Consider the following 25689-nt stretch of genomic DNA (forward strand, 5'->3'; position numbering starts at 1 on the left):
AGATACACTCTCACAAGTAAGTTGTAAAACAAAATGATTTGCATACTTAAGATACACATAGTAAAACCTGTTTCTTTGATAGCAGTCTTAAGAGGTAATAAAGATAATCTCAGTTAAAGTATTCATACATCAAAAATAAAACTGTTTTAATCAAGATAGATGAAACTTAAACTTGTAGTAATGTAGTTGAACAAAAACTTTTGAAATAATGGTTCATAGTTGAGAAAAAAGCTTCAGATACTAGCTCCTAGTTGAGAAACAAAAGCTTCAGATACTAACTTATAATTAAGAAAGAAAAGATTGAGATACTGGCTTATAGTTAAACAATTTAAGATATGATCAATAACTATGAATTTGGTTGTGAGAAACTTAATTTTGTGTATGTTAAAAGATTTATTTTCACCGAAGGTAAAATTGAATATACAGAATGGTGTTTTAGAAAAGGACGAAGTCAAATATTATAAATATTGAGTTTGTATGGTGCCACTTATTCTTAAAGTAGCTATCTCACGTCTTGCATTTAACAGGAATATCACATTCAAAAAGCTAAAATATTATTTAACTATTACGACACACAAAAATTAAAATATTGTATAACTCCAAGATAAAAAGTACATTGTAGAATAGTTTTATAGTCAAGATAGAAATGGAAGTGTCGTATTTTAAAGACACTAAATAATTACCCATGTAGCATGTGTATAAACAGTCAATTTGCTGCTATGGTTTGTGTGCATAAATCAAAAAGATTTGGGTACAGCAGATAACCCAATGTGGCTTTGCTACAAAGAAAAAAATACACGCGCACACAGAAACTTGGAACGTATTTACTTTGCAGAATTGGAGTTATAATTAGAAGTGATCTGACAATTCTAATTCGTAAGAAATTACATCGATCTAAGTTAGTATACGAAGCTAAGATATTGGCGTAACTGAGAAATTTAAAAGTATCTTGTTACAGTTAAGAAAATTAAAATACTGTCTCATTTAAAATACAAGGCCCGGCATGGCTATGTGCGTTGAGACGTTTGACTTGTAATCTGAATGTCATGGGTTCGAATCCCCGTCGCACCAAACATGCTAGCTCTTTCAGTCGTGGGGGCGTTATAATGTAACGGTCAATCCTACTATTTGTTGGTAAAAGAGTAGTCAAAGAGATGGCGGTGGGTGATGATGACTAGCTGCCTTCCCTTTAGTCTTGCATTGTTAAATTAGGGACGACTAGCGCAGATAGCTCTCGAGTAGCTTTGCGCGAAATTAAAACAAACAAACATTTAAAATACAAAACTGAAATAATACCGCATAGGTGTTTTCTCTGAGAGGATGTTTGTTTTGTTGGATCTCATGCAAAACTACAGCAGGATGTACACCCTTGTGCAAATTAATTGAAACAAATGGTCATTTTACAATATTTTTAGCATGGCGGCCGGTGTAGGCTCACTGGACTCGCTGATTTCCTTTAATAGTCATTTTTTCACACAGACGGCGTCAATAGCTGTGTTTTGCAGTATAGTCAATCTAATTTTGGGATATGTGACGAAATTTTGAGGAATATTACGTCATTCGAAATTGCGTTAGAAGGGCAAGGAGACCAGTCAAAAAAAAAAACCAACACAATGAAGAAAAAACGGTATCAATGGAGTCTAAAATACAAGAACTAGACGCAAGAACAATGGAGGAAGGTGTTATTCAGTGACGAGACTCATTTCTTCGTACAGGGTCAAAGAAGTCTGCATGTTCGCAGATCTCCAGGTGAGAAACTTCGAGAATCTCACATCAATCAGTTCGTAAAACATCCCTTGAAAAAGATGTTTGGGGCTTTTTTAACTACTATGGCGTCAGAGGCTTACATATCGTAGAAGGTATGATGCGAGGACCACAGTACATTAAAGTTTTGCAGAGAAGAGTCGTTTCAGAATTGAAAAAGAAATTTCCAGATGGATCTGGCATTTTTCAGCAAGATCTGGCTCCATGCCACACATCGAAACTTGTGAAGAATTTTATGACTACAACGCGAATAAAGGTGCTGGACTGGCCTGGAAACTCTCCGGACTTAAATCTTATTGAAAATCTTTGGGCGATTTGTAAAGAAAGATTTCGGGGAAAAGACTGTACTACGAGAGATAAGCTAATTGAGGTGTGGTACCGTTATCCAAAAATTAGTAAAGAATGCAGTCAAGTCGTGGACTCGATGCCAAAGCGGATTAATGATCTGAAAAATATTGGCGGTCATAACATGTGTTAATTTGTGAGTAATTTTTGGATTATCAGAAATAAAACGCAAAAAATTGAAAAAAAAATCGTAATTTTCCGTCTTGTTTCAATTAATTTGCACAAGGGTGTATCTTAGATACTTAGCCCTAATTTTGAACTAACAGATTAAAGAAAAGACAGCTAGTTTACACGTCTCGTGCCAATTGTTATACCGAATAGTGGGATTGGTCCGTCAGTCTTATAATATAGTTACAAGTAAGAGTGCGGGCGCGATTTTTTTATTTATGTTTTCTGTGAGTAGAGGAACGTGAAACAAAGGTGTTAAGAACGTAGTTCAGCAGGCTAGTCGATGTGCCAAAAGATTATCTACAGTTGTTTTTATTGATTGATGGTGTTCAACATTTCAGTTACAAATTATATATGAGACTATTATTTTACTACAATTTTTTGAAAATATATAAAATTGTATTAAAATTAGTCCATGAAGAAAAAGAGCAAAATATAATTTGTTAATTGTCCAATATTAAAGTAGTTTGTTTTAATTGTTAACAGGAACCTCAAAAGAGTTTAGATAAAGCATAATTAGTAGAAGTGTAGTTGTTTGTGTTTGTGTGATGTGATGCTCAACGAAAAGTAAGGTATATTATAAAAATACCTTTATAAATGAGTTTAGCATTAATAAGTCGCATATTCATACTTAAGAGTTGCACAAGTACTGGTTAAGGTTAAGCCTTTTTAAGAATTATAAAAAAAAAGTTGTATCCATTGTTAATTATTCAAAGATCTAGATTGGGATTAAATGATTATCAATGACCAGTGGTGGATTTAAGGTTGTGTGACCCAAGGGCTAATAATTTTTGTGGGCCCTACATTACATGTAATTTTACATAGAATAAAATTATCAATGGGCCACCATTGAGATCATGGGCCCTGGGGCTAAGATCCCTTTAGCCCCTATCTAAATACACCACTGTGAATGATAGAACTATAATTAGTTTCTAATCATTACTTTTGCAATAGAATAGCCCCCCAGTGGCACAGCGGCATGTCTACGGACTTGCATCTCTAGAAACTGGGTTTCGACACCCTTGGTGGGCAGAGAACAGATAGCTCGTTCTATATATTTGTGATTAATCACAATCATTATTAGAACATACAAAGGACCATCGTAATATGAATTTAATGTCGAAAGATTAAGTTTAGAGCCACAAACTAGCAATAGAGTTTCTTATACCTTTATGCCTGCACGATTTAATAATTGTTTTTTATCACTTACATGCTCTAACACATATATAACTTTAAGTCTCCCCCGTGGGTCAGTGGTAAGTACAGGCTTATAACACTAAAATCCAGGGTTTGATCTTCCGCAATGGAGAGAAGATTATGTAGTTTGTGTAGCTTATGTGATGAAAGTAACGAGTGTTTAAAGTTTATGATTTGTTTTCTCGATCTTAAAGCCATCTATACAAGATCCTAAAATCAGCATTTCGAGTCATATAGAAGAGGGGATTAGTTCTGGCGACATTTCCAAGATAGAAGGGATTAAAAATGTAACTTTTTCAAGTAGCATCCTTCCCATTATTCATGGATCGTTTAGTTTTTGTGGAATTTACTACTCATTTGTTGGACGTAAGTGTACCTGAACACCACGTACGACGTTTAAAATAATACTTTGAAGACATGATCATAATATATATCAAACGTATTTCTTTATCTGTTTAGCTCTTTGTTTCTTGATACGTTCAATAAATTGTGATTGTGTAAAGTTTTTACTGAGACCATGTAAAAATTACAGTGGAAAGAAGGATGATGTAATTGAAGTGAACCTGAAGCTCTCTTCCTGTCGGGGATTTTTGTAGGCAATGGTAAGAGCTATACTTATACTGACATTTTTGATATGGCCTCATGATTAATGAATTTAGTAATTGCTAGGGAACATTTGGCAGTTTTAGTTGCTCTTCATTTTTTTTTTTTATCCTGCATTGTACACGAGAGTAAGTGGTGATAAAAGTGGGTCATGATGATACAGGCTGGTCTGAATTATCATGAAACTGGTTGTATTAGTATGTATGGCGTTTTATGATAGACATTGGCCAACCTAGGCCCTTCTCAAAGTAGCTTGTGATATAACAAAGGGTGAATATTGCATGGTAAATGAAGCCCACAAGGATGAACAGCAACATCAAAAGTTGGAGATTTTTGCATGAAGACTAGCAAACCTAGGAATGATCAGGAAATTTCCAGACTAGCGAGGTAATCTAATGATATTCCTTGAAAACATCTGACAGGTGAAGTTAATGCAGAGTATAATGATGCTGTCTATACCTATGAATTATTGCATTTTGTGTTTTTTGCCCAAAGGTATTCACAAGACACATGTGTTTCTGGACATTACAATGAGGTGTATGATGACGAAGTTAAAATGACAATGTTCATGTTTCAGTCACATGTAGGTGGTAACCACCTACTTGCATAAACATTTTATCATGGTTAATACCGTAAACAGATAGCCCTCCCTAATTTGGCAGTGTAAGACCAGAGGGAAGGCAGCTAGTCATCACCACCCACAACCAACTCTTGGGCTACTCTTTTACCAACGAATAGTGGAATTGACCGTACCATTATAAAGTTCCCACGGTTGAAAGGGCGAGCATGTTTCGTGTGACGGGGATTCGAGTCCGGGGCCCTCAGATTATGATTCGAGTGCCTTATCCATTTGGTCATGCCGAGCCGAGGGCAAATGAACTATTTCCTAGTGTACTTAAAGCAAGTAATTGCTTGGAGTTTCTGGTCTCAAAAGTAACATATTGATGATTTGATACTTGAAGCTGTAACACACTAGATATAGGAGCAACCTTGCGTCTGAGATATAGTTATGAGTAAGTTGCGCTGAGATGTTGACATATGTATGTGTGATTTGCATAATATAATATATTGTAAGAGAAAGAAGAAAGACACATAGCATTCTGTTGAAAAGCTTTTCAGTGTTAGTTAAAGCTTGTAATTTTTAACTAAAATGAAAAGTTAAATCATAAAGTAGTCAATGTTATCTCTTTTTTAAATCTGAATAAAAATGTTGATATTAACCAAAAAATGTTTGTTGTTGATTAGCAAAACGTTACACAAAGGAGTACTTATGCTGCGCTCGCCACCGGTGTTGAAATCTGGTTTTTAGCAATATAGTATTTGCAGTAACTGAGGTTTTCTATATCATGAATTAAGATAGTGGTTCATAATAGGAATCCCAAGGAATTAAAGAAAACTCTGATAGAAGGTTCAGGCAAAAAGAATATTAAACGTATTCATTCTAGAGGTTTGTAATTTGAGTAAATAATGTTTACATATTTTCAATTTTGTTTGTTCGCTCTGTTACAGTTCCTACTTGCGGGCTTTTAAATTTCTAAATTTGTATTTATTTTGGAAGGAAGATCAGAGGCAAATAAGTTTCTGTATTTTATTTTAGGCATCCATAAGTACACATATATAATTTATTTAAATGTCTCAAAGCAATTTATCATCATTCAGAGCAGTATCTGTTTTAACTTGAAGCTTCAGTAACATGTCTGTAAAATATTAACCCTATATGACCGTTTTGTAACGCATGCGAACAGAGAAAGTAGTTTAACTAGTTTAAATAAAGTATATTTACCTATTGGCATGATTTTGTCTTTTGAGGCTTGATCACACGTTTCACAATTCAGTTTGTCAGAACTTAGTGTTTATACATCGAGTTCAGTGATTTAGTCACGATATGCTTGTTTTTAACTATGAAACTTTAAGGCATTTAATTATTTATTTAATAAAAATAACGTAAGTAGAACGACCATGACGAGTACATTTATGATGTCACAATCGTATTAATGATGAATTACATCGACATTACTTGGAGTAATTTTATCTGATTACACGTAAGCCATGTGAGTAGTAAAATGACGTGTGAATAACGGTAAATTAATCCATATTATTAAAAAATAATTCTTATGTGAATGCTAATATTTTAGAACATAACATAAATGTAAATTATTAACATTGATGTTTGCTTCAATGTGGCAGCATTGAGTCACTTGTGAATCATTGATATGTACTTTTACTCACCAGTGAGTTACTGATATGTTCTCTGAGTCGCTTCTAAGTTATTAACATGCGCCTAAATCAATTACGAATCAGTAGCAACATGTGAGTCAGAAATATTTGCTCTGCGTCACTACTGTTTACTTTGAATTACATGTGAGACATTAAATATTGATGAGAATATGAAAGTGACTTATTTCCAGTTATTTAGTTATTTGACGTTCTTCATTGGAAACCTTCCTAGTCGTGCCAAATTATAAAGTCTGTAAGAAGTATACTACTCAAAGCTTTAAAACACGTGGACAAGGCACGGATGAAATGGAAAAAAGAGAAAAAGCACTACCATTGGAGAATGACAATCAATATTTAAGGCAGTTCTAATAATAAAAAAGGGATTTTTGATGAAATGATACTTCTAGTTGAAGTAGCTCTGAAAATGGAAACACCACTGAATGAAAGTGTTCTTAAAAGACTCTGAGGGATACGGAACGAAAATGTTAAGTGGTCGGTCCAAGAAAATTTTCCCGGCATTGAGCACGAAGATTCAACGGGTTGTCCGGCAAGACACCAGCCGATCGTCAAACCAGATTAAGGCCCTTACGGACGCAGAATGCTGTTAAAAAACAGTAAGACGGCATTTACGAGAGAAAGGCTTTAAAAACCGTAAATGTCTTCAAAGGCCACGCCTCCTTCCACACCACGAAACAGCTCGGTTAAACTTTGCTGAGAAGCACCAAACATGGGACGTAGAAAAGTGGAAGGTTTTGTTTTCTGATGAGAAAAAAATAACCTGGATGGTCCAGATGGCTTCCAACGTTACTGGCACGATAAGGTTATCCTACCGGAGACATTTTCTACACGACACAGTGGAGGAGGTACCATCATGATCTGGAGTGCTTTATCCTTCCATGGAACAATGGAGCTTCAGTTTATACAGGGGCGTCAAACAACAGCTGGCTACATTGGCAGATTGGAGAGAGAATCTTTATTGACTGAAAGCCCTCGCTTGTGTGGAAATTACTGGATCTTTCAGCAGGACAATGATGCAATCCCCAAGGCCCGCAGGACAAAGGATTTTTTCATGGCGAATAACGTGATTTTTTGGACCATCCAGCGTGTTCGCCCGAACTGAACCCCATTGAAAATGTTTGGGGGTGGATGGCAAGGGAAGTCTATAGAAATGGACGTCAATTCCAAACAGTGCATGATCTTTGTGAAGCCATCTTCACCACTTGGAATAACATTCCAGCCAGCCTTCTGCAAACGCTTATACCATGCCAAAGTGAATGTTTGCAGTTATTTGCAATGACGGCCGTGCAACTCACTACTGAGACCTCTTGTTGGCAATTTCCTATTCTGTTTAAGACTTCTTTTGGTATGGCCATAAACTTTTAACCAGTTCTTATTTAGGCTAATTTCATAGTGTTCACATTTTCTCTATTAAATGCTAAAAATGTTTTTATTTTTATTTTCCCTTTTCTTATTTTCATCTTTCGAAACTCTACTCAAATAAGTGGTTGAATCTAACAATGTAAAATGCATATTTTTCTTTATGTTCATTGGCCTTAAGATTTTGGCCAGCAGTGTATGCTTACAAGTTGTAAGTGACGACACTGAACATCATATCTGAAATTAATGAGCTGATATATAAGGGATAAACTTTGAAAGAGATTAACCAAATGATATACAACATTTTTTTTTTTTTTACAAAATGTCAGAAAAATTTAGAGAACGTAATGCCTAAAGGTTAATATTCTATCAAGAACTTAGACGCGAGCAAATTCACAAACACATTAGGTAACCAAATAAAATTAGCAGACGAAAATGAATATGAGCTGGAAGCTATGACAGTTGTTATACAAAAGATATTTAGTGGATCTACTACTTTACTGAAAGTTGATAGTTGCAAAAAATAATAATAATCAGCACGTATGTGTGATTAATACACCTAGATGTGTTAAGCGGAGACGCCTCGGCGTTTGTAGGATGACGTCATTCAAGGAGAAAAAATGAGCAAGGAGTTATTTGTGGCAGAATTGAAGGCTAATTGTTATTGAATATGTAAAAAGATTTTATCCTTTCAAGAGATGTTTGTTTATTATCTTTAATTACAAAAAAAAAAGGTGAAATACCCTCAGTCTTTCTTTGCACAGCTTTGCGGCAGTTTGTTGCTGTTTGAAACTACTATTAAATCCACCTGTCGAGTTACGTTGTGTGGTTACTCGCCCATCACTACCTTGAGAGACAAGCCCCTGCGTGGGTGAAAGCCTCGTAAACTTTTAACTTCAGATCTTTGAGATGTAATCAAATAAGCTCAATAAGTCTCACTGTGTGTTAAGACGGTTTTTTTTCGCAATTTGATGATCACTGTCTACTCAAAGTACTAACATGGTCAGGTGATTAAGGCAATCGACTCGTAATCTGAGGGTCGCGGTTTCAAATCACCGTCGCACCAAACATGCTCTCCCTTTCAGCTGTGGGGGCGTTATAACGTAACGGTCAGTCCCACTATTTGTTGGTAAAAGAGTAGTCCAAGAGTTAGCGGGGGGTGGTGATGACTATTTGCCCTCCTTTCATTACTTAATTAAAAACAACTCGCTACTTCAATCTGTCACTTAAGAAACACAACTTTTTTTAAAAAATAGTTTTAATAGCAGTTTGTTTGAGTAGAGTGAAGAAATGTCCAGAAACATTTCACCTTTTCTCTTTCTCTTTATTGCAACTTGTTAAAATGACCCAACCCTCCCAAGAGTGTCATTGGAATTGTTATGATACCTTGTTACATAACAAAAAAGGATAAAATAATAATTTTATGTCACACTGACTGTTGTCGTTATTGGTGTTAAGAAGTATTTAGGTACGAGCATCTCTCAAACGAAAACAGGTAAAATACAGATTACACTTTTCTTTGTTTTAATAACTTCAGTTATTCAAGAACACTGTTCTGTGGTAAAGCTGGGTGAGAAATTAATGCATATAGAACATTTTAGTTGCGAAAATTATGATAACGTGTCTGATGGCGATCATTGGATCGATTTTGACACGAGTTGTGTTATTGATAGTCAGTTTCGTTTTAGTTCACATTATTCACACTGTGATGTTACTCTCGATAAATTGTTTTGTTTTTTACTTTTTGCACTTGTTATGCTACTGTCGATCAGCTCCATTTTTTCTTACACTTTTACTACTTGTTTGCTACTTTGATCTATTTTGACCGGTGTGATGTTATTGTTTATCGGTTTCCCTATTTTTCATTTAAGGCACGTGCAGTGTCAATCAGTTTTCTTATTTCACATTTTCTACGTACCTGAGTATATGGAACTTCTTTAATGGTCTTCTCGTAGTATTTAAAATTACAATCTAATTTGTCAATTATTTGATAAAAAAGTGCGTAGTTTTGAAAGCAATAAAGTGAGAAAGTTTGTTTTTGATTTCAGTGATTACTTTAAATAAGTAGGCGTTCTGAATTTAATGTTGGTGATTTACAATGTGTTTGCAAATATATTTTTCTAGATATGCAGTCAACATTAAAAGTATATTACTTGAATACGAAATGTAGATTTAATAATTAACCTCGAGTTTGCTATAACGAGCAGGTACTGTAATTGAACGTTTCGAAAGAAATTGATTATTTTCACCATCAGTGAACGATAATAGAAATATATGAAAGATATGATATAAAATAAATAAATAGCAATTTGCATAGGAATACATATAAAGTAAAATTTGTAGTTAACACAGTTAGACGTATAGTTTCTTAAACTTATAACTACATGAAACAAACCATTAAAATAATAACAACAAGATGGAAATTTTTGTTATTAAAATTTGGGAGTTATCAAACTTTGCCATTCTTTGATTTTGGTGAGTAAAGTAGTTAATTTCTCAATAGTTTTGTGGTAATATTTTGAAATTGTTGATGGATATAAGAGGGTTATTATTTTTGTTATGAAAGCGTACTGGCGAAACTGGAGGTTTTAATAGCTTTTGAACAGTAAGGTAATCCTACATTTGTGTTAATTAACATAATGCATAGTGGCTTTAAAGTCATCCTGAGTGTATTTATAAACTATCCATGGATATGGATAAGTAAAAGGTCTTTCGTTCCAAACAGATTATGAATTATGAAGAAGGATTTACAAATAATTTATAGTTTAATCTAGCAATAATTTGTTTGATTACTGTTTTAGACACGAGATCTAAGAAGAATGTTTTGCTTCTGTGAGAAGAAGTGATCAGTGTTGAAATAGTATTTCATATCAGATTCTGTTCTTTTCGAAAATAACTCACTATTACTATATGAAGAAAATGCAAGGAAAATGTATTTTCCAAGGATGTTATTGAAGGACAGCTAGAACAGGTGCTACGTCAAAAGACTTCGAAATTAAACTCTATCAGAAATGGTAACTGAAGTTCTTTCTAACTATTTTTAATTTACAATCTCTCTGCTCTACCCGGTTATAAACGTGAGTATCTGTATGTATAATTATTCTAAGTTGCAGATCTCATCATATACTTATTTAATGCAAATTACTATTTCTGAATTTTAAACCAGTTGCTGATGATCGAATTTGAAAATTCCGAAACGTCCGATTAAAGCTATGTCTGTTGTTATAAACGTGGAGATCAAATGAAGAATCGTATATGATGTGCTTATAGCTTACTACATGTTACTTTACTGTTGTATAACTACTGCAGTGTTTTTGAGAAAAAAAAAAAGACCAACACTAGATTCTGGGGTAGCATACACACGACAGAATAGTTAGCTAATGCCTTTGCACTTTCTTGTTGGCGCCACCACATATAATGCGGAACTTGGAGCTCGTGAATTGATACAGCCAGATTGTCTAACTGTTATCGAAACACACCAAGACATGATATAGTCTAGTACGGCTATCTGTTTACTGTCTACAGTAGAAGCAGAAGGCTCATTTCGTGTAGGTAGGCATATAATTTCATATTTAAGTACGCATAAATGTATTTTAAAATAGGTTTGTTTTGTTTTGAATTTCGCTCACTACACTAGGGCTATCTGCGCTAGTTATCACTAATTTAGCAGTGTGAGACTGGAGGGAAGGCAGCTAGTCATCACCACCCACCGCCAACTCTTGGGCTACTCTTTTACCAACGAATAGTGGGATTGACTGTATCATTATAACGCCCACACGGCTGAAAGGGCGAGCATGTTTCGTGTGACGGGGATTCGAACCATCGATCCTCAGATTACGATTCGAGCGCTCTAACCATCTGGCCATACGGGGCCATTGAAATAGGTTTTATTTCGTTAAACAGGTCAGTTCAGTTCTAGTGGAGAATGGTTAAAAACGGCACAAAATAACAAAATATAATTTTAACTGGAGTAAAATAGGCCACTTGCTTTTAAGATGTATCACGTGATACCACGGGATCAGTAACATTGAAAATAAGGCGTTTACAGCGTTGTTAGAGAGATTGACATCAAATATTGCGGTCACTACTTCATCATATATTATTATATCGACAATAATAGGTATTTTGAAATATTGTGTATACAAAAGTAATAAGAGTTTTTGATTAGCAAGTTTTTTTTAGAAAACCGTTATGATTAATATAGTATTTTCATGGTATTCCAATTTTCTAGAAAATACAGGAAATCCACAAAAAATTGTTTGACGTACTTATAGATGTGTAACTTACCTTGTTCGTGCGTCTGCCCATCTCTCACAAAAAGGTGTTTGTCAGGCCAATTTACAGAAGGTTTTACTATAAAAGTCAGTGCTAATATTTGATGTTACTCTTTTTTTAAATATATTTTTAGTCATGGTTGAGATTGACAATGGCCCGGCATGGCCAGGTGGTTAAGGCATTCGACTTGTAATCCGCAGGTTTCGAGTTCGAATCTCCGTCACACCAAACATGCTTGCCCTTTTAGCCGTGGGGGCGTTATAATGCTATGGTCAATCCATTTATTTGTTGGTAAAAGAGCAGCCCAAGAATTGGCGGTGAATGGTGATGACTAGCTGTCTTCCCTCTAGTCTTACACTGCTAAAGTAAGGACGGCTAGCGCAGATAGCCCTCGAGTAGCTCTGCGCGAAATTAAAAAACAAACAAACATACATTTCTACATTTTGCATAAAAGGACAACACCACACAGTAGTTTCAGACACACGCAAAATACACATCAATGTATTTGCACTTAAGCTAGCCTACTTTGCTCTGCATAACGTGCTAAAGACCATGTGTCGTTAAGATGGCCCATTTTTTATTTCTACGAATGTGATAAAGTTTGAGGAGCGCCATCTGGCAGCTGGTTTAATATCACCCACCAGCCACGTTTTTAACCGCACACTGTCCAGTAGCTTATAGCTTACAATTTGGACATGTATCCAGACACTTGTTTGTTTGTTTTTCAGTAAACACACGAAGAAAATCTTAATTTGTTTTGTCAATCGTACCACGACTACCTGCTTTATGTACAGTAAATGTTTGTTACTTATCCTGACTGTTTTAATGCAATTGCTGTGCTATGCCACATCATACCACGACCACTCAGTTTATGTTCAGTAAATCATTGTTACTGATCAAAACTGTTTTGATGTAGTTAGTATGTTTTGTCCATCATATTATGACTGTTTCGTTTATCTTACATCTAATATACTTCCCACCTTCAATGAACGTGTTTGTATGTTAACTTTTATTAATGTATAGCACGGATCTCTACTTTATAACTGGTTAGATAAATAAATTAATTAACAGAGATAGAGAGGTTGATTAACAGGCTTTTAGATACTTAAACAGTTGAATAGGTAGAAAAAGATTCAAAGTAGATTTTTCAAAACGATGAAATACAATTTTCGTTGTTTATAAACAACGATAAGAAATGATTGATTTTCGTCTTCGCCTTGTTCATTTGAGAATATTTTTGTAAGATCCATGAAGAACAAAATAAGTTCAGTAAATGTATGAAACAAGAAGAATTATTAACATGTTTAATGTAAAGGGGATGAACGAAAGAAGTTCAGTACGTATATATATATATAACAAGAAGAATTATTGACTAAGTTTAATGTGAAGGGGATGGACAAAAGAAGTTCAGTACGTATATATATATAACAAGAAGAATTATTGACTAAGTTTAATGTGAAGGGGATGGACAAAAGAAGTTCAGTACGTATATATATATAACAAGAAGAATTATTGACTAAGTTTAATTTGAAGGGGAGGAACAAAAGAAGTTCAGTACGTATATATATATATATAACAAGAAGAATTATTGACTAAGTTTAATTTGAAGGGGAGGAACAAAAGAAGTTCAGTACGTATATATATATATAACAAGAAGAATTATTGACTAAGTTTAATGTGAAGGGGATGGACAAAAGAAGTTCAGTACGTATATATATATAACAAGAAGAATTATTGACTAAGTTTAATTTGAAGGGGAGGAACAAAAGAAGTTCAGTACGTATATATATATATAACAAGAAGAATTATTGACTAAGTTTAATTTGAAGGGGAGGGACAAAAGAAGTTCAGTACGTATATATATATATATAACAAGAAGAATTATTGACTAAGTTTAATTTGAAGGGGGGGACAAAAGAAGTTCAGTACGTATATATATATATAACAAGAAGAATTATTAACTAAGTTTAATGTGAAGGGGTAAAAGTGAATTTTGAGTAGACGAGAAATGTTTTCTTGAATAATCTGTGGAGCTTAACTGTGGTGCTCGGCATGGCCAGGTGGGTTTAAGCGTTCCACTCGTAATCTGAAGGTCGCGGGTTCGAATCCCGGTCGCACCAAACATGCTCGCCCTTTTAGCCGTAGGAAAGTTATAATGCAACGGTCAAACCCACTATTCGTTGGTAAAAGAGTAGCCCAAGAATTGGCGGTGGGTAGTGATGACTAGTTGCCTTTCCTCTAGTCTTACACTTGTAAATTAGGGACGGCTAGTGCAGATAGCCCTCGTGTAGCTTTGCGCGAAATTCCAAAAAACAAACAAGCTTAACTGTGTATGGTGTCAGTGTTGCTTTCTAAACAATCGAAATTATTTTTCTTCTAAATTATATATGTAGTTCTTGATTTTCAGATGAATGGGGGAGGGGCGGAGAAAATTGAGCAAACTTTCCATCTTCATTCCTGCAACATATTTTTCACAATTTAGCTTTCTGATTTAAAACATATCCTGACGCATACACACACGTACCCAAATTATACACATCGACTCATATGGGTTCATCACGCATTACGATCTCGTACTTACTATGTGGATGACGAAGTTGATATTATTGGACCACAAAATCTTTTCTTTGTCTTTCTTGAACTCATGTTTGTGTTTTATTCATGAAAAATGCTTCAGGATAGTCATCAGTCAAGACACCTGTCAAAGATGTACCAATGTCATGCAACCAGCATACTGTGACACTAAATATTGATTAGGTCGATATCTTACTGTATTGGTTGCGTTATAAATTCCAGATGAATATGAGGCCAAACATGTGACAGAAATGTATGTTTAACAACGTGATAAAATTATTCATTGTAGTTTCACATTTTAACTGTTATTCGTGTATTTCTGTTTAATGTGTTGATTCTAGATAAGTTTAAATTTAAACATTTAAAGAGTGTTTGTCATGCACGCTAAAGTTGATTAAAGTAGTGTTTGTAGTGTACGCTAGAGTTTAGATTAACAGTATTTGTAGTGTACGCTAGAGTTTAGATTAACAGTATTTGTAGTGTACAGTAACGTTTAGTAATAACCAAAGTAAATAGAAATCCTAAAAAACTCATAGGGTTTAAGTTGATGAAATGTATAAATGCCAAAACATTGTAGCTGCAGCTATGAAGGTTATTAGAGATCAGAATTTAATTTGTCAGTTACGAGGCCTTTGCAGTATTCTGAACTACTGACAGGAAAAGGGTGGTATACCGATGTTGTTATCATTATGAGCTGATACTTTATACCACAAATGAATATTATTACTGTGGCAAACTTTTTTCAAACGTGCACATGAGACGATATAAGTTTGCACCGTGCTAACCTCCTCCATATTGTGACTTATTGTATATCACTGGTAAATCAGCACTATAAGAGTTCAAACTTCTGATTGCCTACGTATTTGTTTATTATCTTAAAAATGTTTATTACTCTTCTCCTCAAATATGGAAGTCTTTAAAGTTTGCATGGATAACAACACATTAAGATATTTTGAAAGTGTATTGGTTTGTAGTTTATGCTAGAGTTCATAGAAATGTTTTGATTCTTTAACGTACATATTCTATTAAATCATTAATGATGTAAAACATGAAATATTTCGTTTAGGATTTTGAAATATTGTTTTAAATTTAACAAAAAATTTAACGTACATATTCTATTAAATCATTAATGATGTAAAACATGAAATATTTCGTTTAGGATTTTGAAATATTGTTTTAAATTTAACAAAAGATGTTTGTTTGTTTGTTTTGAATTTCGCAAAGCTACACGAGGGCTATCTGCGCTAGCCGTCCCTAATTTAGCAGTGTAAGACTAGAGGGTCAGTAGCTAGTCGTCACTACCCACCGCCAACTCTTGGGCTACTCTTTTACCAACGAATAGTGGGATTGACCGTCACATTATAACGCATCCACGGCTGAAAGAGCGAATATGTTTGTTGCGAGGGGGATTCGAACTCGCGACCCTCAGAGTACGATTCGGACGCCTTAACCACATGGCCATGCCGGGCTGAAAAGAAGATGTATAAATCGGATGTGGTTTAGTTGTAAGTGAGCCAGATTTAAGGATACATGGTTCGAGTCCTGTTGGCGTAAGGAAAGATGGCGCTCCTTATTTTGTGGTCGTTGTTGCGTTACAAGAGGAACAGTTAAGTCTCACTATTTGATTAAATTAGCTTAAAGGTTGGCGGTGGGTGCTTTTGACTAATTACCTTCTGTTTAGTCTATCAACTGAAAAATAGGAATGCCTAGTGTGAATAGCCTTTGTGAAACTTATCTGAAACAGAATTAAAGGTAAAATTCATGGCAGAAAATATATTCTAATAAAATGGTTACATTTGGTTTCAGTTTTAATTTTCGTCGTGAAATAAAAACATTATGGTATTACGAGACAGGTGCTAAGTGGTTGTTATGCGTATATTTTCGAGCAGTTTGTTATCATGAGATTATCCCTTTGTATTTGGATAAAACAAATCTCGTTATAGTTGTTATAATTTGATTTAAACCTGTTTGGTATCCCCGAGTTACTTTTTTAATATCGAATTGTTCATTCTGGCATGACCAGGTGGTTAGGGCGTTCGACTTGTAATTGGAGGATTAAGGGTTCCAATCCTCGTTACACCAAACGCATTCGCTCTTTTAGTCACACAGGCATCATAAGGTGAAAATCAATCCCACTATTCGTTGATAAAAGAGTAGCCCAAGAGTTAGCGGTAGATGGTGATGACTAGCTGCTTTCCCTGCAGTCTTACATCGCTAAATTATGGACGGCTAACGTAGATAACCCTTTTGTAGTTTTGCACAAAATTCAAAATAAACCAATCATATATTTCTAGTGTTGAAATGATAGAAAGTAAACAATCTTCAGGCTGCAAGTTTTATTGTTTTGAAAAATATCTGTAATTATCAATAGATTATCACAGTGCATATTATATGGTCATGAGTGGCATTAAGATTTCTATTTACATTCATCTACTCAAATGAGATATTTCGGAAACTGTACTTAAAAGTATTTTACACGATTTATTTTTGTACAATATTTCGTTGTAGCTCGATGCTCTGGCATTCTTGCTGTTTCCAACCTTTCTGTTGAAGCGCCACCTAGGACAAGCAGTGTGAAACAAAGTTTACTTGTGAAGCTTTCGGTATTCAGTTGGTGCAGTCACACTTAAGATCGTGAGTACGGGAGTTTCGGGCGCGTCAACGTTGCTTTTACTGCTACAAGCACAATCCACCCGTTTTCCATTTGAGCAACACAGTCGTGTAAACGGTTCGAAAAATGTTCGGTGGTTGTCGTCGTCATTCTAACCGTGTTTGTGTGAAAGTGTTAAACAGAAATTTGCTCTGTTAGTTTAAAATAATATACAATACTTAAAAGAAAAAAAAAAGATAAATAACATGTAGATTTATTTTACAATATTAATCAAACATTGATTAGTTAGCACCGTTGATATATACCAGCGGAAGCGAAACGCTAATGGAAAAGCGTTATACAAGATAACTGTTGCGGTATGAATCGAAACAATTTCATCCAATTTACTGATAATTTCACAATATCTGAACTAAAGTGCTTTTTTTTTTTTCTATCACGGTGGTATAAAGCTCCATAAGAGACTGCTTGAAGTCTGTGCCGTGTAGCTCTACATGATATTAAAACTCTTGCTGTATTACATGAAGTAAACTGTTTTTTGTATTGATAGATGACGTTTATGCTGGCCAATGTTTTACTCTTTTAGAAGAACAAGTTTTAACAAGGTATGAAAATGTTAACATTTATTTTTCTTTCCAGTCTCTTAAAACTTATTTCACAAGTCAGCATCTTCCTAAAGATTGAGGAATAAAATGGGCAATATATGATGTTGAAAAGTGTGAACCACACAAACTATGTTACGAGTTATCTATTAAACAGAGATTCTTATGCATGAAAATTTAGTTTTAGAATTTTAGTATTCATATTTTCCATCTTTATTTATTTGTTTGTTTTTTATAAGCAGACACTTGCAAAGTAAACAAAACAGTGGCCCTTGGCAAGGATGTTTCTATACAATATTCCGTTCTCTACTGAGTATTGGAGATAACTCTGGTGATCATTTTCTTTTACTAATAACTATGTAACTACTTACTAGTAAGCACTGAAGATTAATATGTTGATGATAGTGTCAATCGTTTTGTAAGTGCCTGTTGTTGAACAATGCAAGACACAAAGAAATTTTTACACTCCTTAGAAGCACGTAATTTAGAATAACTTAACATAGAAGAGGCAAATGAATAGATATTATAAATCAATCCAAACTACCAGCAATTATCAGTTTAGTAGAATATACTCTCTTGAATCACGCTTTGATAAAGCGTCTACATTGTTGATTTTAATGTAAAATGTAGACGTTGAATATTATTTCTAATAAATTTAAGAAGAGCTTTCACCAAATGTTAATATGAAGTTTTATTGAGAATTAAATCAATTTACGAAGGTGAAAGAAAAAATAAGTATGGAATAATATCAGTTAAATTCCCCTGGTGACTCAACAGTGAACTTGAAGACTTATAACGTTAAAGTTCGATTTCTTGAGCTGGAAGCAACTCATATAACCCATTGTGTAACTTTGCACTTAAAATAAACAAATTATAAAAATAGATAACTGTGCGTATAGTATGAACAAGATCTACAATGACTTGAAAGGTTAGGGAAATTGTTTCTTATTTCCTTTTTGAGGGGGGGAGGATGATGTTGGGAAAGCCTAAGAAATTCAATTTTCGCTATAAAAACTGTCACATAATAAGAGAAGGATACTGGAATGCCATGAGAGGTACACGAAGTCACGTAGTTATTATACGATACAGTGGAAGCTATCTGTTTCACATCGGTTATAATCCATCACTACTTTTGTTGAATAAACGACTTTAGTGCATTATATTGGTACAATTTATTGGTTACCTACGTTGTATATTATGCAGGTTTTTAACTTTAATATTTTTTCCAAGATTGTAATTTACAATATAAGTGTAAAATTAGTTGATTATTTTAATGATTAATGGCAGAATGCCGTATTGTACCATTATTTTCATATCTTGGCCATTAGATATATATATAATAGTATCTAGAGTTACTAACTTACACGGAATGCTAGTTTTAGTTTCCTTGGCAATAAGTTTTCCTTCTTCGTTGTTAGTGATATAGCTACACAATGGGATATATGTCCTATGTCCCTCCCGCATGAATAGTATCATAATTTTAACGTGATAAGCCTTCAAGCTTACCATTTATCTAGAAGAAACAATGCCGAAAGAGAATGAATGTCAAAAGAACTTATCAACTGTTTCTGCATATATGTTTTGAAGTCAATTACACGTTTCGTAATGAATTATCCAGTAAAGCATCTGAAAGTTCATTTCAAAAACGAGAATGAAGCAACTCCTTTCGAACTTAACAACTTGAACATCTCGCATTGGATGATGATGCCTCTAAAGTTACAACTGTATGTCTTTCACTTTAATGCCAGTCAATTGTAAGACCGGTTCCTAGACAGTACAACTGTTAATCATTTTAAAGCAAACAGTTCTGAATTGGCTTATTGTGTGTCTTGCAGTTTAGCTTTATGCTTTTGCGATATTATGTCACGATTACGTTGTCTGTTTCGACAAGTCATGAAAAAGTCTAAAAGGAAAGATAGACAATGTTTATTTATTTCTTTTTGCAGAAAATGTGTGTGTTTTGTATAGAAAAGCCACATTGGGCTCTCTCATATGTCACTGAGGGAGGATCTAACCCCCGGGTTTAGCGTTGTAACTTCGTAGACTAATTGCTGTCCCACCGGGGGACTTGCGGAAAGCATTTACTAATGACCCTTTTATGAAGTTCAAGAGACTATCCCTTGCCCTTCTGAAATGTTACAAGATGGACGGGTCTTGTAAACCACAGTTTCCTGAGTAAGCTGAAGGATGAGTTGTGGTATAATAAAGATAGAAATATTCAAGTTAGTCCAGCAGAGGACACCGAAAATTGTCTTAACTGTAAGTAAAGCATGAAAACCAGCAAACTTATAGGTTCTTGTATGATAGAAATATTCAAGTTAGTCCAGCAGAGGACACCGAAAATTGTCTTAACTGTAAGTAAAGCATGAAAACCAGCAAACTTATAGGTTCTTGTATGATAGAAATATTCAAGTTAGTCCAGCAGAGGACACCGAAAATTGTCTTAACTGTAAGTAAAGCATGAAAACCAGCAAACTTATAGGTTCTTGTATGAAGATTTATGTGAAAACAAGATTCATCGCAGATCGTGTCTCAACAAAACTACCATTTTGGATTCCAATATGGCTACCATCGAAAACTATCATATTCAACCACTCGCTTCAAATGCATATAGAGATGTCATATAAATATGTAAAGATTGGCTTACATGTGACTTTTAATGTAGAACTTCGCGTAAAACCAAGACCCACCGCGAATCTTATCTCAAGCAGCTGCTATTGTGAATTACATCAAGACCACTATCGCAAACCAATATAACTATAAGCTTTTTATTTTCGTAGTAGTGTCATCCAAGTGTTTAAACATATGTTGTCTTGGCCAGTGAATTTGGTTTTAATGCTTAAATAAATAGCTCATTATAATTTTAAAACGCGCTGCTAACCATTACTAGTTTGCTACTATATCCGAAAATCAAGTGGACAACAACAGCAAATTCGTAAACAAAGCATTTAGTTATTATTAACCTGCAGGAGGCTGAATTGTTCAGTTTCATTGCTCTTGATAAACAAAGGCTCGTCCCGTGCAATCATACGGAGGCAAATATCAGTCTCATAGTCCTTTCAACCAATGAAGTATACATTAAAGTAATGATCAGAACAATGAACATCGATGTTGTAGTTCTAGCATTAGTCCATATACTCAAGTTACACATCCAGGAGCTATGAACTGCCTTGCAGTTGGCAAAACGTCCTCATGCATCTCTGTATATAGCATTTTCACTAATCTTGGTACACGCACATGCAAGACATTCTTTCATGTTTTCATGGGTTGTCACAGGCTCAGTCTTCCCTGGATGAGAAAAACACTGCATTTGAGACAATGAAGACTTTTCCTATTGTAAAAACAATATTTTCAAAATTTTCATAAGCACCAACAGAAACTCATGCAGGAAGATCTTTTATTAATATAATGGTTCAGTATATTAACGTACAACTAAACTTGCCTAATTTGAATGTGAACTAACCCCACCCAGCACTCTCTACCTAAGGCAAATATCCTTCTAATGCGGGCTGTTCATGAACACTGTGTATGAAGAGCTGCTTACCAGACTAGTCATATATGGGGGCAATCACTAATACCAGAACAGGATGTACCGACAGGATGTATGAGTGGATTTGTGATAAAAAAATCAAGGATGAACATTTTTTAAGACAATCCTACCAGAGGCTGTCAACTCTGGAAATGAGTTCATCTGTGCTCCTGATCCTGCAACAAATAAGATCAAGAACATCACCAAAGGATAATCGGCTTTGTCTGTGGTTTAGAAAATGTCAAATAAAACAACAACAACAGGGTATCCTCAATATTCGCAAAAATTGAAATTTCTTTAGACAAAATTAGAGTAAATTAACTCATGAGACTTTTCTAAAACCTTTCTATGTATATATTTTTGTATGGCAGCAATACAAAGCGCGAGGATCGCGTATACCCGATTTGGTTTTATTAGTCATCAGAATATCTACCAGTCTATCATCCAACTGAAATTGTTTTAGGCAGGATTAGAGTAAATTAATCTATGAGATCTTGAGTTTGGTCAAATAAAACAATCTAGAGAGTTTGAACTCCTGAGTCTAAAACTGTGATTAGATCTCAAATCGGGCAAGAGAAGACGGAGCTATGAAAAATTTGTACTTGAAAAAACTATGCGAGTATAGGTTTGTTTGTTTTCTTGAATTTCACGCACAGCTGCAAGAGGGCTATCTGCGCTAGCCGTCCATAATTTAGCAGTGTAAGACGAGAGGGAAGACAGCTAGTCATCACCACCCACCGCCAAGTCTTGGGTTGCTCTTTTACGAACGAATAATGGTATTGACCGTGAAATTATAACGACCTCCCGGCTGAAGAGGCAAGCATGTTTAGTGCAACAGGGCTTAGAACCCATGACTCTTAGATTAGGAATTGAGCGCCCTAATCACCTAGTCATGCTGGGCAAACAAGAAGAGAGCTAAAAATCAGCTGGAAGAAGAAACGTATCTGAGGAAAATGAAAAAAAAAATCGCTTTCAAAAGGGTAGCTGATTACTGTCGCTTAGTTATCTCTGGAAACTATAGTTTGTAACTGATTACTGTCGTTTAGTTATCTCAGGGAACTATAGTTTGCAACTGATTACTATCGTTTAGTTATCTCAGGAAAGCATAGTTTTTAACTGATTACTATCGTTTAGTTATCTCAGGAAACTATAGTTTGTAATTATTGAATAGATATTATAAAAGATAATATGGTAACGCGAAAACAACTAATGAAGCGAATAAGAATACCTGAAAATCATGAAGTAATGGTTAAGTAAATCTATGGTAAATGGTAAATATATTTTGTTTCCACGTCAAAGTATGGTAGCGTAAAGCAATTTTGTTATGGATATTGTAAACGCAAGCTGCGTTAACACTTCCACGTTCCAATCGTGAAAATTAACAGTATATGATATCCAGTTTCTTCAGTTAAGGTGGAAAAAATTCGGAATATTTGATCACTAATATATGAAGCTTGATTCGAAGCGTGTACATTAAGCTGATGTACGTGACACCATGATGTATCAAGATGTATGCACACGTGCTAAGTACTCACTTTACTTTGTTCAGCTTTAGACATGTTTATTATTTTTAATCTACAGTTTTAATTTCCCTTTGTATCTTTCACAATTCCGAGTTAACGTGTTAAAAGTGTATGCCCTTGGAACCAGTTATTACAAATGACATACTCAAGATGTCAATATATGGGTGACATTTTAATCGAGGGATATAATACGAACATGTATAATCATTACGAAAGAAAATAAAATTTGTAACCAGAGAAAAAAAATTTAATTGGAGCATTTAAATCACTTTTTTTTAAACGACGATAACTACAAAAACCGTCGCACCAAACATGCTTATCCTTTCAGCCGGGGAGGCGTTATAATGTAACGGTCAATCCCACTATTCGTTGGTAAAAGAGTAGCCCAAGAGTTGGCGGTGGGTGGTGATGACTATCTGCCTTCCCTCTAGTTTTACACTGAAAAATTAGGGACAGCTAGCGCAGATAGCCCTCGTGTAGTTTTGCGCGAAATTCCAAAACAAACAAAACTGCAAAAAATGAACAGAAAATAATTTTTATTTTCATGTTAGTAACCTATACGATTGCCTAAGGCTAAATACTATTTATATGAAAACACGGTATTACTTATTTAATTTAATAATTAACTAATACCGTTTTACATTTTTTTTTTGTCTACTAATTTTCTGCCGTCTGATACATAATTTCTGAGAAGGATTGTGTGTAATCGCAGAAACCAGAGTCGATCCTGGATATTGTTAGAAAGAATACAAAATGATTAGTAATTAGGCTTGGAATGTCGCATATCTTATAAATTATTAAACGATTAATATATGATAGGCACCAATTTAACTGGGCCCGGAATGGTCAGGAGGTTAAGGCGTTCGACTCGTAATCTGAGGGGCGCGGGTTTGATTTCCCGTCCCACCAAACATGTCCGTCCTTTCAGCCGTCAGGGCGTTATGATGTCACGATCAATCCCACTTTTTATTAGTAAAAGAGTAGCCCAAGAGTGGGCGGTGGGTGGTGATGACTAGCTGTCGTCATTTTAGTCTTACACTGCTCAATTAGGGACGGCTAGCGCAGGTAGCCCTCGTGTAGTTTTGCGCGAAATTCCAAACAAACCAAACCAAAACAGTTCGGCAAAATTAAGCGCCATTTTGTTGTTGGTATATTGAATAAATAATGTAAAACATACGGTTTATTTCTCTAGCACCCAATTAAAATATAAAAGTACCAAATTTTTAGCTCTACCTCCTTAAACATGGTTTATTTCATATCTCGTTTGAACAGTTCAAGAATTGACTATCGGGGTTGTCGTCACAGAAGAAACTTATAATAAAAAAGATGACGTTCTAATTTAGTTTATCTTTCCGTTAACTTGTTTCGATTTCCACAGGTCTGCAGATTTACTCTTGTAACGGAATTATTTTCTGCTAAACTGTACAATAGTTTCACTCAAGAGGAATGCCAGTTTATGTCAGTAATGGTTATTTCTAAGTCAACTTGATTTATTTTTCAGAAAAGTTGAAGCAATGGCGTTGTATTAGTCAAACTAATAAATAAATCCATTGTAAGTTGTATATTCTCTAACCACAGTCCATCTTCTGAGATACTAAGAGTCAAGACGTCGAATCTTCAAAAATTAGTAACAGTATTATTGAAATGCCAATTCTGTCTTCCGGTAAGCTAGCAGTAAGTTTACACTAAAATCTGGGGTTTGATTCCCCGCTATGAACAGAGCCCAGACAGCTCATTGTGTAACGTTTAATATTCTTTGATCAATTTCCCGTTTCTTGAGGTAGTTGTGGTTGATACTACATTTACCATATGCTTGTTTTGTTTGTTTGTTTTTTGGAATTTGGCACAAAGCTACTCGAGGGCTATCTGTGCTAGCCGTCCCTAATTTAGCAGTGTAAGACTAGAGGGAAGGCAGCTAGTCATCACCACCCACCGCCAACTCTTGGGCTACTCTTTCACCAACGAATAGTGGGATTGACTGTAACATTATAACGCCCCCACGGCTTGGAGGGCGAGCATGTTTGGCGCGACTCGGGCGCGAACCCGCGACCCTCAGATTACGAAGCGCACGCTTTAACGCGCTAGGCCATGTCAGTCCCTTACCATATGCAAGAAGAATATTCGTTTCTTTGACTTTGCTATTTGTCTTGTGTGGCTACAGGTAGAAGTATCCATTACTCCATTTAATATTTGTTTTACGTTTGTTACGTTTATAAGTAATTCATCTGATTTTTACACTTAACACAGTAATTACCTGAAGTAAATATTTCTGACCAATTTAATGCAACTTTAAGTTGGTTTTGCAGACCAAGGGTGTGATCCATCTTTATAACAATGAGTTATTTATTTAGTTTTCTTTCACTAGAGACTATTCGAAATCTCCTTCCTGCATCAGGTCTTTTAATAATCAGTTACTTTTTTTGACGACTTTTATTAATGTAATATATAATACAACTTGGGTACGATGTAAAGCTATCCAACAATATTCTATTGGTTACTGTTGAACTGGAGTATGAAGGAGTTACAGTGTAGAGCTGCTTGGCTGAACATACATATTTTACTCTGAGATGCTGAAAATATAAGGAGCTTCTAAAAGCAGCTTCCGTGCTGCTAACTCAATTTAGGAGGCTCTGGGGACTTGTCCCCCAGAAAATTAATAATGTAATTTACTGTTGCTAAATAAGTCAGGTATGTAAAAGGGGAGCTGCTACAGCATCGGTTTCGACCTTTGCTGTTAAACTCTTTTAGTAATTAACTGATGCTATATGGGCAACAATTACTTGTAAGTATATAACACAGTGAGTGACACTTTAATTGTATTCCTTGTTGAAGCTCTTCTCTCAAATAACCAACACTTCTGTAAATCATGTACGTGTCGTTAATAAGAGGTATTACATAAATACGAAA

General features: G+C 34.9%; 1 protein-coding gene across 1 annotated transcript in view; it reads left to right on the plus strand.

Moving 5' to 3' along the window:
- Window positions 1-17146: 17146 nt before the first annotated feature.
- Window positions 17147-25689, plus strand: part of LOC143251572 (uncharacterized protein CG43867-like) — a 281765-nt gene continuing 273222 nt past the window's right edge. Inside the window, exon 1 of the mRNA XM_076502847.1 lies at window positions 17147-17733. The gene's annotated coding sequence lies outside the window, so the exon portion shown is untranslated. The remainder of the gene's footprint in view (window positions 17734-25689) is intronic.

The sequence above is a fragment of the Tachypleus tridentatus genome, chromosome 1 (genome assembly GCF_004210375.1).
Source record: "Tachypleus tridentatus isolate NWPU-2018 chromosome 1, ASM421037v1, whole genome shotgun sequence".
Classification (NCBI taxonomy): Eukaryota; Metazoa; Arthropoda; class Merostomata; order Xiphosura; family Limulidae; genus Tachypleus; species Tachypleus tridentatus.